The sequence below is a fragment of the Panthera onca genome, chromosome X (assembly GCF_046562875.1).
Source record: "Panthera onca isolate mPanOnc1 chromosome X, mPanOnc1 haplotype 2, whole genome shotgun sequence".
Taxonomy (NCBI): Eukaryota; Metazoa; Chordata; class Mammalia; order Carnivora; family Felidae; genus Panthera; species Panthera onca.
This window is the reverse complement of record NC_138357.1, coordinates 13,901,462-13,916,705: the sequence shown is the minus strand read 5'-3', so window position 1 is coordinate 13,916,705 and position 15,244 is coordinate 13,901,462. Positions and strand designations below refer to the sequence as shown.

General features: G+C 46.6%; 1 protein-coding gene across 2 annotated transcripts in view; it reads right to left on the bottom strand.

Moving 5' to 3' along the window:
- The window catches only part of FGF13 (fibroblast growth factor 13), a 448,029-nt gene that overhangs the window by 183,420 nt on the left and 249,365 nt on the right, over positions 1-15,244 (bottom strand). The window lies entirely within an intron of this gene.

Sequence of the window (15,244 nt, the reverse complement as noted above, 5' to 3'; positions counted from 1 at the left end):
GGGTCTACTGCAGCATTCTCGAGCCCCCAAACCGCCCACCCAAGGGGGTGCAAATTTGATCCGCGTTGGCAGAAACAGGGAACTGACCCCAGAGTGGATTTTTTTTCCTCTTTCACACCCTTCCCAGTGAGGCCATTCCATTTTGCCAGGAGTGAGTCAGTGCCTCTAAAGCTGTGATTAATGGCAGGCTGACTCATTCTACTCCCCCAAATGCATACACTTAGCGTGCATTTAGAAGGACCCGTATCACCAGCAAGCTTCCTATCGGGAGAATCATGCTGCGGTGTTTGTAAACTACAAACAGCCTACGGTTGACATTAGGTGGGACCTGAAGCGTCTGTGTTTGGCAAAACGCTCCCGGCTCGTTACCGGCTGGGATTTTAATGACCTTTAAGAACTTACTTTCATGTTCGGGTAAAAATGGTATCAAAACCAACAAAACTGTCAAATTAGCATTATGAGTTTAGAACAAGTTCTTGATAGATGGCTTGTGTGTGGAACTGTTGTCTTCCTTTATAAGTCATTGAATTATGCACGAAGGTGATGAATATTTTAGCTCTCTTTCTATTTTCCTCTAGCATTCAGCAGCAGTAATCAAAAATATTGTATAGGCACACCCTCACAGTTTTCCTGGCAGAGAGTTCCCTTCATCTACTAGGAATGTGACTATAACTCCATAGAATCTCGTTGTGAAATGCACATCTTTGCTAGCAACAGCTGCTATTCAAAACATTTGCAGCCATTTCCTGCTATGAGCAGATAGTTATGATAATATAGACACTTATCAAATTCCAGCATCACAGCTGAAGACCGATTCTGGTTTTACCACCCAAAATATTTAAAGGAAACCTCCCAAACTTGGAGCCCTTTAAAAAAAGAAACTCCCATGATTATACAGAAGCTGAGAAATTCCATTCTCATGCGCCGTACATAAGAGACGTGTTTTAAGATCAAAAGACAATTGGAGCAGTGAGAAGAAGACAACAACTTTTTGATAATACACGGGGAACTTGTCATTCAGAAGCACTTGATAGACATCAGTACATTGTCTCCCACGATCATGTTTCAGTACCAACAATGACGTCACAAATGGGCATTTCCGGAGATTAATGGCAGACTGAAGCTAATAGCCTTTCGCTGACTCTCCAGCCATCAGCTTTTCCCAGCTGGTCATTAATTCCCAGAAAATGCCTTGCGCTGCCATCATTATTGTTTAATTAGATACAACTGGTTATCTGTAACATACAACAAAATTCTAATAAAAGCGACATGCTGTCTGATACAAGAACCAGCCCCCAAATTCATCACGATGGGAAAGCATGAAGGTCACAAAAGTGCAAGATAATTGCTTTCCACAAAATTCTCGCTCTCCTGTTCTTCCTTCAGATTGAATTCAGCAAGTGCAAAAGGTGCCAAGATGAGAGAGTTTAAGGAGCCATGTGAGTAATAACCACAGGCATAGAACATTTCCTTGGAAATTGTGAACATCTGGGAGTTAATGGCTCGGCTTTGGGTCTCAGGCCGTCTCTGCTCAATGCCCCAAACATCAGTCAATTCAGGCAAAACAGAAAAAAAGTCAATCTAGCAAAAGTGACGGTGTACAGGCAACACCTCACACGGGTCTATCAAATCTTTGAACTTGACGATATTCTGCATAAAAATTAAAACTATTACATCAAATCCATTTATTCCCAGGGCTCCCTCAAGTAGGACAGTGGCTGTATGTGCAATGGCAGCAACAGGATGGACAGGGGACTTGCCACAGGACCCCAGCACTAGGGCAGGTGGGCACCTTAACTGTATTTCTCTTAAAACAGGGGTAAGGATGCAAAGTTTCCATGGAGCATCAGCTCTATGAAAGGGAGAGGAGGCTCGTGAAGAAGCCAGCTCATCAAAACAGGAAAAAAGAATGCGATTCTTCTTTCCTTGGCTTAGTCTAATGTTTTCTGCTATTTTCCCCCTTCTAGTGCATTTCCTTCTTGCACATGACCGCTCTCTTTTGAAAACCACTTCTTCTGTTCATTTGAACCATTTGTCCACATGTATTCAATGACTCCCGCTACCCTCCCCAGTGTTAGATTTATCCAATCTTGGAGGTAGACAGATGACTCCAGTGCTGAGGTAGACAACGGATTTACACAAAGCCTCCTCCAGTTTCAGAAATTCAAGATGGTACGAGCGGCCCCTGGTTGATCTCTGGACCATGAGGCCCGCGCTCTGAGAAAGGTTGCTGAGCCCCATGACCATAGCTACCGAGGGGCGGGCCTCTGCCGGGAAATTGCACACACACAGCCAGTGCCCTTGGCCTTGATCATCCAGCCCACCTACTCGGGAATTCCAAAGTCCCACAGGACTGGCCGAAAGTTGGGAGAAGACGAGCGCACGCACGCAAATCCACACATCCAGACACACAGACACTGGCAGGTGGCATACTCAGACATGGAAGGGACAAGAATAAGTGACCTTAGGGGTGAGATGATAGTTAGGAGCACAATTTATGGAAGAACTAGGGCCTGTCATAAAAGGTGTTCTGTTGACTAACCATTCAGGTGGGCAAGCCTGCATCTAGAATTGGTTTCCCAGCAGCAGGACTGGATTGTCACTAAACCATCCCCACTCTCTATGTCTCTCAGCAATCACCAAGATCAAGGACGGGGGGGAGGGTGCGGGGGGGCAGCCACGGCAAGGGAAGGGAGTTTAAGTCTAAGCCTGATGACCTGGCCTAAGCTACTCATGTTCACAGAAATACAGTATTCCCATTTTAAACTAGACATAAAGAAAGCAGCAATCTATATCGAAACTTAGTTATTGATAAAATAAAAAAAAATGATCCCAATGCAATGCACCTTTCAAATATGTTTTTAATCGGAGAGGTTAACATTTATCCCTATGTTGACAAAACATCCAGTGGCTTTACTCCATAACTTTTACCAACAAATACAACTTTGGCTACATGAAACAACTACCCAAATATTTACTAGTATCACAAACACTACAAGGTCATCCTCCATGTTATTCCAAACAAAATCTCTTTAGAGACGATTACATAAGGAAAATAAAACTCAGGAAGGGGAAGTAACTAGACAAGTCGCAGAGTCATTGGAACAGCCCAGCCTACAAGCCAGGATTCCAGTGTGTTTACCAGCAAACCTAAAGTAAGACTGCTTTGTATAACTAGCGATATATTAAGAAGGGATTGGGATCTTTAGTATGACTTAGCTTAAAAGATTACCCCTGTCTCCAACAAATTTTTCTTCCTTTATTCAAAGATGGGAAAGCCGCCAGAGACAGCCTAGGACACTAGACAACGCCACACAGGCACCTGGCCCCCTCACCAGGCCACTGTAATTCACAAGGCTTGCTGGCTTTAAGCTGGAAATCGTTAACAAGCCCTCAATTATTGGATGATGTTGTTGTTTTGCTTTCAAGTGAACTCTTCCCAGAGATGACTCAACATACTTAATTAATGCTACATGATTTTAAATCAAAGCAGATCTGAGATCGCCAGGGCGACGGAAACGAAATGATTGGGGCTACCCGTCGAAGCCATTACACGTATGTTAGTGACTCCGACAAGCAAATACATAAAAACCCCCATGAATCAGAAAGCGTGGCCAAATATACACATTAGCAAATGCCCTCACATAATGAGAAAGAAGGTGAGGAGAAAATGGAGTAATTGGAGCCACAGGCTGAGTTAGCTCAGGACCTCCATTTCGCCTTCCAGATAACTATCATGCACTTATCTGTATATGATATTCAAGCTTTACCGCCACAGTGGACACGATCAAGATGGCAGGCTTAAATGTACACGAGTAACTTAAGTAAGTAATTCACTGAATGGATTTGAATACTGACGCAAGAACAACTTAAAATGCTTCTAGAAATTTCAGTTGCCTTCTTGGCAACCTCCCCCATCTCCATTCAGCCCCCTCAACCGCCATTAGGACTTCCTCCAAACTCTGCATGTTTAGGCCGATTTGTTCTTTTCCCGGCAGAACGAAATGCCGACTCCCTCTCATCGTGGCTTCCCACCTCCTCAGTTCCATTATTGCCTCTTCGCTTCTTACTCACGCTAGCTGTTCCACGAGTACCCAGGATACGGTAGGCTTTTTCCTGCCTCAAGGCCTTGTCCTTGCCGTTCACTATGACGCCCCCTTTATGTCTTTCAGGGCTCTACCTAAATGTCACCCCTTCGGAGATGTCTTCTCCGCTGCCTTAGGTAGGTCTGTACTTGTCACATCTGCGATTTGTAAATGCCCGTAGGTATGCCTGCGTGTCTGTGTGCATGGATGCGTGTGTCTTGTCTCACTCTCCCCACAAGAAGACAAGCTCTCTGAAGCAGGCACGTTATTTGTCTCATTTATCACTCTATATGGGGGGTCCAGCATAGCGCCTCACTGGTAATACATACGCTTAAGAATTCTCATTAATCAAATGGAGAATGCCCTCTTTCTTCACGCAGGCTTCCCACAAAGCTACGGTAAACAGCTCACTCTAACTCTTGATTTCTGTATTACTTGGTCGGAAATTTATCTTGTGTCTTGGGACAGCTTTTTGGTTATGATCATAGGCTTTTACTGAAAAGGTAGGTTGGTAATTATTTTCTTGAAAAAAAAATTTTTTAATGTTTATTTATTTTTGAGAGGGAGAGAGACAGAGTACAGGCAGGGGAGGGGCTGAGAGAGAGGGAGACACAGAATCCGAAGCAGGCTCCGGGCTCCGAGCTGTCAGCCCAGAGCCCGACGCGGGGCTCGAACTCACGGACTGCGAGATCACGACCTGAGCTGAACTCGGATGCTTAACTGACTGAGCCACCCAGGCGCCCCAGAAAATTATTTTCATATATATGTCTTTCCTCCACAACTTACTTGACTGTAAATTCCCAGAGGGCAAGAACCATGTCTTTTGGCATCATCTTTGCTTTCCCTAATGGCCTACGATGCTTTGCACGCATAAGGTCACTGACTCTCTGGGGGACCTGTGGAATGCCACTTTGCCTCTGAGCCTCAACTTTCCCATTTCAAAAATGAGTGGTGTGGACCAGGCCAGAGTTTCTCAACATCGGCACTTTTGTCATTTGCAGCTGGAAAATTCTCTGTGTTGAGAGGCTGTTCTGTGCACCAAAGGATGTTGAGCAGCATCCCTAGCCTCTACCCGCTACATGCCGGTAGCATCCCCCCACCCCCGGCCAAGTGGTGACAACCAAAAAGATCTTCAGATACTGCCAAACATCCCTCCCTAGGGGGATGAAGGCCAAATCAACCTTAGCTGCGAGCCGCCGGACATGATGATGGGTAAAGCGCCTCTGGTTTACGAACCTCTTTGTAAAGAGTGAGCGCCAATCCCGGAAGTCCCTTTGTGACCCTTGGAGACGCTCAGCATCCTGCAAGGGTTCGGCACCGGCGGAGCGGAGGGTGCTGTCAGAGGTCCCGCACACCTGCACGGATGCCCACGTTCGATCCCCGCTGCGATGCGAAGCGCACGCGCGCGCGTATGAGCAGGACCGTGCTCCAGCTTTGTGCCACTGCACCGCCCTGCCATGTACCCCGCCGAAGTCCCAGCAGAACTGAAGCGCCTGTCACGCTCACCCAGAAGGCTTGTGAAGACAAGCCTGATGGAGGCGGTCTGGGCCGGAGCGTGAGTATCCACCCCCTAACCCGTTCCTACGTGCTGTTGACGCTGCTGGGCGAGGATCACACGTGGAGACTGACAGCCCCAGCTGCTTGGTTGGGCCTCTCCCGGCCATCTCTGCCTGTCTCCATTGTCCCGGGCCCGGTGCAAACGCCATCTAAGCCAGTGGTTCTCGGTGGTGGTTGGCCATTAGCGTGACCTGGGAAACTTTCAAAGACTAAGAAACCCATGGTGCCACACCAGGTCGATTAAGCTAGAATCTCCAGGCTGGGGCCGGAGCACTGGTAGGTCCCCGAGCTCCTCAGCTGGTCCAACTGCACCGTTAGGGTTGGGAACGACTATTTTAAGCCTTTCCGCACTACGCTCAGTGAAAAGTCCTCCCCCCCCCCCCCCCGGAAGGAGGTCTCTGGCCCCTGATCGTCTTACTCTTGCCATTTCGTTCCACATCTCAGCCCAGCGTTGCCACATACCTCTGTGTGGGTGGGCTATGCGCTGTGTAAAACTACACGGCATCCCCACACAGCAGCTCCACTCTGGCCTGAGCAACACGGTGGTTTGTCCGTAGCCCTGCCATAGCATGAATCCACCCCTGCCCTGTGTCCTCATTCTTTTTTTAAAAGTATTTATTTTGAGAGAGGGAGAGGGAGAGGGGGAGACAGAGAGAGAGAGAGAGAGAGAGAGAGAGAGAGAGAGAGAATCCCAAGCAGGTTCCACGCTGTCAGCACAGAGCCTGATGCGGGACTCGATCCCATGAACCCTGAGATCATGACCTGAGCCAAAATCAAGAGTCGGATGCTCAACCGAGCCACCCAGGCGCCCTCATTATTTTTCAATGTGACTACCTCACTAGCCAGTTTTGCTGAATCGAGTCAAACTAAGCTCTATCCTTATTAGCACCCCTCAAGGTCACTGTCTTGGGCTCGTGAGAACATGTGTATCTGGCCTGAATCTAGTCCTTGATGCTCCATCTTGCACCCTGGTCCCTCGTCATCAGCTTCTCTCCTATAGGTTCCTCATCCTCAGGGGCCACACAGCTATTTCAAACTTTACACATGCTACACTCTCAACCGCAGTGCAGGCTAAGAACAAAATAGTCACAGAAAGAAATGGTGCCCAGAATTCATCGGGAGCTTTGTTGCTGATTGGCTAAATATGTTGGTCCTTCTTTCATGACATCGCACAGTTAAGGGACTTGGGCTACACCTCCCAGAAATTGCTTCCTTGCACCCTGTAATTCAGGGGTTCTCCACCCTAGCTGCGGAATTAGAATCACCTGGGTAGCTTTTAGAACATTCTCGCCCCCAGAGATTCTCACTCAATTGGTGTCAGAGTGGGGTACGGGTCTTGGTAGGCCTTGAAACGCTTCTCAGGTGTTTCTCAGGTGCAGCTCGGGTGGCAAAGCAACGTGTCTGATTGAGGGAACAAGAGAAAAATTAAAGGCCCAAGTGCAACCACGATTAACTGCAAAGATGCTTTCCTGAGCAAAGAAGGAAGGGCTGTAAAGAAACTAGGACTTTCAAGGGCTAGACCCCTTAATTAAGTAAGGAATACAAATGGGTCTCTCAAGGAGAAGGTTCCAAAAGCCTCAGGGAGTGCAAGAAGGTGTATTGGCAAAGGCCTTACAATCCATCTGTCCCGTTTTCCAACCCTGACTCTGAGACCGTTAAGTGGTCTCCACAGCGTGACCGTGGGCAAGCCGTGTATCCCCTTTGTTCACCCGCAAAACGGGATGATAGCTGTTCTTAAAGGAGGGCCCTGACCCCCACAGCACAGATATCGCATGGGAGCTTGTTAGAAATGCAGGCTCTTAGCCTCGCCGAGTTCAGACCAACGGAATCAGAATCTGTCTTTCCAGAAAATTCTGAGGTGACTGCTGCGCACCTTAAAGTTGGGACGCACCTAGAACAGTGACTGGGACTGAGTACGGGTGCGTTCCCTTCTCTCCTGAGGCCAAACAACTATCTGGGCGGCATTTGTGGGAACCCCGCCACGGGATAGAAGAAAGACTTCTGGACTTGAGAGACCCCGGCCACCCCTACCTACCATGACCTCGGGCATATCAATTTCCCAGCTTTTACAGATGACCTAACCGAATCACGGTGTTCAACTCCTAGCGGGGCTGTTTTAAGAATTAAGAGACGATGTGGGTGGAAGCATCTGGCACAACACCTAGCGCTGGAGAGGTATTCCATACGCGTGAAGTACACTCCCTCAGTGTTACCTGAGGCTGAATCCAAGTTAAGGTGAAAGAGCCTTTCCCAAGAACATGTTCACCACAAGTCTTGTGGGCCTCCACAAGGCTTCACGCAACCTTCATTTTGGTTTTCGAACCCAAGTAGGGGGAACGGCCCACAGGAGAAGAAAAGATGGCCGTGCCGCCCACCGAGTAGTAAATTGACTGACAAATGGTATTTCTGTCAGAATGACACCTGCAATTTCTTGAAGATGTTTCATCGCGACCGGCTCCATCGAAAACTTTTATTTGGCCTCACTCGCTTTGCTTTGAAGGCAGAGTGCTTTTGGCCATAGTGCCTTCGAGACTGAAATTCTAGGCAGCCTTTAAAGATGGCTGCAAGACGGACTCCAGGCATAGCTTTGGCATCAAATTCTGCGTCTCCCTCCGTGCATAAATAGGGCGTCAGTGGCATCATTCAATCAGTGGCCTTTTTTTTCCAGACACAATCAGCTAAGGGGAGGGTTCCCATATAACCCACTGCCTGATGCATGTTTGTTCAGCCAGCCTTGTGTGTGTGTGTGTGTGTGTGTGTGTGTGCGCGTGTGTGTCTGAGGCTAGAGACATGCCTTTGCTTTTAATAAAAGTTAGTATAGGCACTCCAGTTAGGTTCACAAAATGATGTCATAGCTATTATAGCAACAGTCTGAAACCTCAGCCTTTGATCTTAAGACCTTTCTTGGGCAACATCATGGGCTAAATTGCTACAGAAATCCTATTTTCTCCTGTCAATCTCTTCTGTTTTTCGAGCATTAAATCTCAGAGGACTGAGGTTTCCTCACCAATACACCAGAGAGCACACTCCAGCACTACGCCCACGTCCCCCTAGCAAATGTGGTCGTTGACACCATACTTCTTCACATGGCATGCTAAGAGAGTCCCGCACGACTCACTGTCACTATTTCCCTCATATTCCTATTTCACGGTTTGAAGGCTCATCTCTCATCTAAATCTCCTGGCTGTTCCAGGTCTCCCGGGATGTCTTTAGAGCTCAGGAAAACCCACCTTACGGGCTCTGTGACAGCCTGGGATTCCTTGGTCCTAGTGACAGTAGCTGGAAAGCAATATCGTAATGCTGCTTGGAAACGATGACGGGAAGAGTGATGAATGCCATCAGACTCCCCTCTACCTCTCCATATGTCCCCCCAAAAGGCATCTATAGAAAACTTATTGTACTTTATTAGTCAGGAAACACTGCCCTTATTTTCAAGCAAATAGAGTTCCTTTATTTCCCCTTTCTGCTAGGGTTCTGTGATCACATGTGCCTCTGTCACCTACTGGTGCGCCTTCCACCAAGGTGACACGGAAGAAAGTTCACTCAAGTCCATCGGCAGTCCGTCATGACTGACCCTCTGGCAGGAACCTTAAAGCAAATACCAACGTGTGGGCTAGCTATCAAAACCATTTCTCGGAAACAATAAAAAATGTGTATGTCATCGTGGCTTGTGCACCTGGCACTCCACTTAACACGGCTGTGCCAGGGACTTGAGAAGTAGTAAAAGGAGAAAGAAGGCGCCAGGAAAAGAGGGAGAAGGCTCTTCTAATTAACTGATCAAGACGTGAGTCCTGGCAGGTCTTGTCTGATTTAAGATACGCGCCGGTTAAATCCTTCTCTCCCTAGTTAGCCACAAACCGTACGCAAGCTCATCGAAAGGCAGTTAGTCCGCTTCAGCTGCAACATCATGTTCATCAACTTGCAAGCTCAAATGGGCCTCAACAACCTCCAGGAAAGGCAGCTCTCGCCTATATGCTCTGGAAGAATTCTTACCCCTCAGGGAGTGAAAAGAGGCGCATTTTTAGCTGATGGAAAGCCTTACCAACAAAATTCCCAACTACAATAGCCAAAATCCAGAAAATAGCTCTGAAAAAGAAACATTCCAATTCATCAAGCCTTTTCTTTGCACTCAACGCCTGCCACGGTTCCTAACTCCCCATTCAGTGAGCGGGGCTGGTGTTTCTTCTTCCAGCCCTGCAGGAATTACAGATGGGAGACTAGATTGTGCCAGGTTAGAACCCACTCTAAATTTGTTTGAGAAGAATTTCGAAGCACATGGTATTTGAGTTTGTTTACTCTTGGCAACATTTCTGTTTAAGAAAGAGGCATTGCAATTATTTTAAAAGCCTCGAGCCATCAAATCTCCTTAAAATAGCACTTAATGATTTAGGTGTAAATGAATCATAAACACTTAGATTAAACTTCCTCCTCATTCCCTACAAACCCAGCTGGTTAAGTAAGGTTTTAACAAAAGAGCACTCAGCGTGCTCTGTCCTTTTAAAGGTAAGGTCTTCGGAGGTGGGCTCCAAGCTGGGTCCAGTGCTCACATTTAAAGCATTAGGAGCGCCCACGTTGTATATATATTTTTCAGTCTGTTTATTTATTTTGAGAGACACAGAGACAGCGTGAGTGGGGGAGGGGCAGAGAGAGCAGGAGACAGAGAATCCCAAGCAGACTCCGTGCTGTCAGTACAGAGTCCCATGAAGGGGCTCGAACTCACGAACCGTGAGATCATGACCGGAGCCGAAACCAAGGGTCGGGTGCTTAACCGACTGAGCCACCCAGGCGCCCCTATACTTTTGAAAGGAGTAAAATAGAGTGCCCGGTGTGGGCCATGCACTTTCACATTATCATTTCCAATATCCACAACAAGGACAATATTGTTATTGTGCCCACTCAGCACAGAGGCAACTCAATGTCGGGACGTTAAGGAACCTGGTCAGAATAACCCAGCTATCAAGATTCAGAGTGGGACTCAATCTCAGGCCTCTACAGTCTATACTGTTATTCACAATGCCATACCTGATAATCATTTGTATAACTGTGGTAGGCGGAATAATGGCCCCTCAGAGATGTTCCCATCCAAATCCCTGGGATCTGTGAACACGTTACCTTAAGGCAGTAGATGTAATTAAGGTTGCTAATCAGTTGACCTTTGCATGGAGAGGATTAGCCTAGATTATCCAGATGGTTCCAGTGTAATCATACGAGCTCTTAAGATCCAAAGAGGGAGGCAGACGAGTGGGTGACAGAAATGAAAAAGAAAAAGAGGCAGGACAGATTAAAAGTATGAGAGGACCCAACCTACTGTTGCTGGCTTCTAAGACTGAGGCAGGAGGTCCTGAGCTAAGGAGTACACGTAGTCTGGAGATGCTGGGAATGGCCCTCACTTGCCAGCCAGTAAGGAAACAGGGAGCTCCATGCTACCAGGAACGGAATTCTGCTAACAGCCCAAACGAACAAGGGGACAGATCCTCCTCTAGAGCCTCCAGATGTGTGTCTGGCTTCTGATCTACATACAGCACTCCAAGGTAAAAAACTTACATGGCTTAAGTCACAAAGTCTGTTGACAGTTTGCCACGGCAGAAATAGAAAACTAATACAATATCCAAAGTTCAATGCTGAAAACCGAACTCGGGTTTATAGCTCATAAGCCTTCTACAGTTATTTTAATAACAACAACCAAATATTTCATGTGGAATTGATGTATCTTAATCTTCAGCCCGAGAAGAAAACATGCACACGAAGATGGTTTCCTTTGGCCTTTCTATTTTCCGTTCCCTCCACCATATTAACTTGCAATGTTCTTCCAACAAATATGTAATGGGAACCTACTGTATGCCAGGCACTCACTAGTCAATGCATACGGTGCACAGCAGATGGGGGGCAAATGTAGGAGGGCCTGGGTGGTTCAGTCGGTGAAGCATCCGACTCTTGATTTTGGCTCAGATCATGATCTCACAGTTGTGAGACTGAACCCCGTGTCGGGGTCCATGTTGGATGGGGAGCCTGCTTGGGATTCTCTCTCTCTCTCTCTCTCTCTCTCTCTCTCTCTCTCTCTCTCTCTCTCTCTCGTCACTCTCTGTCCCCTCCCCCCTCAAAACAAAAATAAACACTTAAAAATGCAGACAAGAACCCCTTGCCCACCTGGAGTTTACACATCTGGGGTGGAGGGCATACAGGAAACACGTCGGTAAGATGAGTCCTCCAAGGGTCTCTGAGTCACTCGTGGGAAGACAGCTACTCTGACTTTGCCATGTCAGCTTTCTGTCACTGTAGCATAACCTAGCCTAGTCAAAATAATACAGACAGCCTCACTGAGAAGGTGAGCCATGGAGATATCTAGGAGAAAAGCGTTCCCAGGAGAGGGATCAAAAATGCAAGGACCCTGAGGTAGGAGTAGGAATTGGTGTTTTTGTAGAAAACGCAGGAGGCCAGTGTGGCCGGGATTGAGAGAGTGAGGGGGAGAGTGATGGGAGGTGAGGGCAGAAAAGAAATGGGAAGCCTGCTCATATAGGCCACGGTAATAACTCTGGCTTTAATTCTGAGTGGCTGGCAGCCATGGCATGGTTTTGGGCAGAAGAGTGATGTGATTTGGCTTAGGTGCTCAAAGGCTCCCTCTTGCTGCTACGATGGAACAGATTTCAGGGGAGAGGAAGCAGAGAGACCGGTTGGGAGATTACTGCTACAATACAGGCAAGATGATAATAGCACTTAGTAGTGTAGGTAGAAAGGATTCTGGGTGCATATTCTAGGAACACAGACTCTTATGAACAGAGGTTCTATCTAGAATGGATAAAGAAGTGGTGTGTATGTGGAGATGTAGACATGTAATGGAATATTAACACAACCACAAAGGAGAATGAGATCTCGTAACTTACAACAACACGGATGGACCTAGAGGGTATAATGCGAAGTGAAATAAGTCAGAGAGGGACAAATATCATATGATTTCACTTATGTGTGGAAGCTAAGAAACAAAACACATGCACAAACAAAAACCAGACTCTTCGATACCGAAAACAAACTGGTCATTGCCAGAAAGGAGGTGGCTGGGAGGGTGGGCAAAAAGGTGAAGGGGATTAAGAGGTACAAACGTCCAGTTATAAAAGAAGCCAGGGACATGAAAAGTACAGCATAGGGAATACATTCAATAATATTCTAATAACATTGTATGGTGACAAAGGGTGAGGGCACTTATCACAGCAAGCACGACACTTATCACAGAATTGTTGAATCCCTTTGTTGTACACCTGAAACTAAGATAACATGGTATGTCAACTATACTTAAGAAAAAAAAAAGTTCTATCTAACAGTATGCAACATCTAACAACACTATTTCAAACAGATACCTTTTGATGGTAATTCCGTGGTCTATACAGTTCCCAGAGGGAAAATATTCGCTGTAGATTAGCTAATTCTCCTCTTTATAGACATTGGAGAGACATCACCTCACCGTTACCTCTCCCCTGCAGTATCTCACTGGACTACACACATCTGTACAGAATATGATCAAGTAAATACCCAGCAAACATTAACATTGCAGAAGAGTATTAACGGCGGTGATGATGGAGATGATGGGGATGGATGGGCAGAGATGGCCATGGAGATGACGACGGGCAATTTGCAAAACAACATTCTTGAGAAATCAATTCTCCTGACCCTTTACACCATTCTTGTTTCTCTTCTACAAACCTATTTTCCCTCTGTCGTTTTGTCAAAGATTCCACCAAGTGAATCTAACACTTCAAGTGCTACTGGAGGAAATAAATGGAGAGAAAACAACTGTAGAACTCAGGTGCCTGGACTCCTGGCCCAGCCTCAGAACCTACCCCTTGCTATATAAGTCACACCATCTGTGTGAGCCCAGATTTCCTCAAATGGAATGGACCAGATGATCTCTAAAGTCTTTTCACTGTTTCAGTTCAGGGTGGAGGTGGGAGGTTCTTCCCTCTCCTTGATGGTTTCTTCAATATGAACCTCACCAGTATAACACTGTTGGCTTCTCTCTGCCCCATCTGTTGGCTTCTCTCTGCCCCATCATTCACTGTTTCCTGGATGGGGTACTGATGAGTTTTTAAAAGACAAACTAACAGCCCTAGCCTAGCACCTTCCTTTTTCCTTTCTCCCTGGGAACCAGCTCATCACAGAAAGCATGCATTATGCTCTGCCTTAAGTTTTGCAGGTGGAGGTCCGTGTCAGGTGAAGGACTGAAGAATAAGATGGGCGTCTGCTCTGATCCAGAGCTGCCTGTGGCTGAGTAGATACATCTAACTATGGGGTTCCCCATTAGAATGTCCACCTCTTCAGAGACAAAAACCTCACCTCCCAGTGTTAGCCTTATTTAGAAAAAAGGCGATATTTTGTTGTCCACACACCTTTCTCTTTTGACTCGTTTCTTAATTTGTTCACAACTTGGACAGAGAGAGAAAGAGTATTCCCACTCCCCGCCCCACAAAATGCCATCAATATTTGTGAATGGTCAGAATCATGGCTTCTAGAGTATTGGCCAAGTCTTAAACCCTCTGTTGGCCAATCTAGCTCACGATGGTTACCACTGTTTTTCATGGCCAGGATCAGTACCAGGGGACCTGTACTCCCAGGCCAGGAAAACCAGGAGGGAGGAATGAGGAAAAGAAGAGGCAGAAAGGAAGGGAGATATGAACGCTGACTTGCTCCTCCACAGATGGAAGGAGCTGGCTGCCATGTTAATTTCAAAACCTTCTGCTAACAGACCCATAAATACAGAGAAGAAACTGATGATGGTGGGAGGGATGGGCAAAATGAGTGAAGTGGGGGTGGGTGGGAGGTGCAGACTTCCAGTTATGGAATGAATAAGTCACAGGGATGAAAGGTACAGCATAGGGAATATGGTCGATGGCATTGTCATAGTGCTGTACGGGGACAATGGGAGCTACACTTGTGGGGAGCACAACATAACATAGAGACTTGTTTAATCACTACTTTGTACACCTAAAACCAATGAAACACTGTGTGTCAACTATACTTCAATAAAAAAGAATACCTATGAAAAAGACTTAAAGGGGCACCTGGGTGGCTCAGTCGGTTAAGTGCCTGACTCTTGATTTTGGCTCAGGTCACGATCTCACGGTTCTTGAGATTGAGCCCCATGTCGGGCTCTGTGCTGACAGCATGGAGCTGTCTTCTCTCTCTCCCTCTCTTTCTGCCCCTCCCTCACTCATGCTCTCTTTCACTCAAAATAAATACATAAACTTAAAAAAGAAAAAGATGTAAAAAGTAAAAACCTGCTGTCGCCATGGAAATCCCTAGCTATTGATGATGTTATCATAGTTCCACAGGAGCCTCAGTTGAAAGTCCCGTTTCAAAGCAGCAAGAAAGGGACAAAAAGGGATAATGCAGGTCATACATGGGGACAGAAACACCAGTGCAAGGGGGAAACGCCAACTGTGAATTCATTCTTCTTGGGCTGCACTGGAGCAAACTATCCACACTAGGAGGCAGCCCAAGCTTCCCAAATCTGACTTCCGTTTCTTTTCTGATAACCTCTGCCACTTAATCCCCTCTGACATGCCTCTAATATTTGCATTAATTAGGCTCATACCAAGAACTGTAGTCACTTG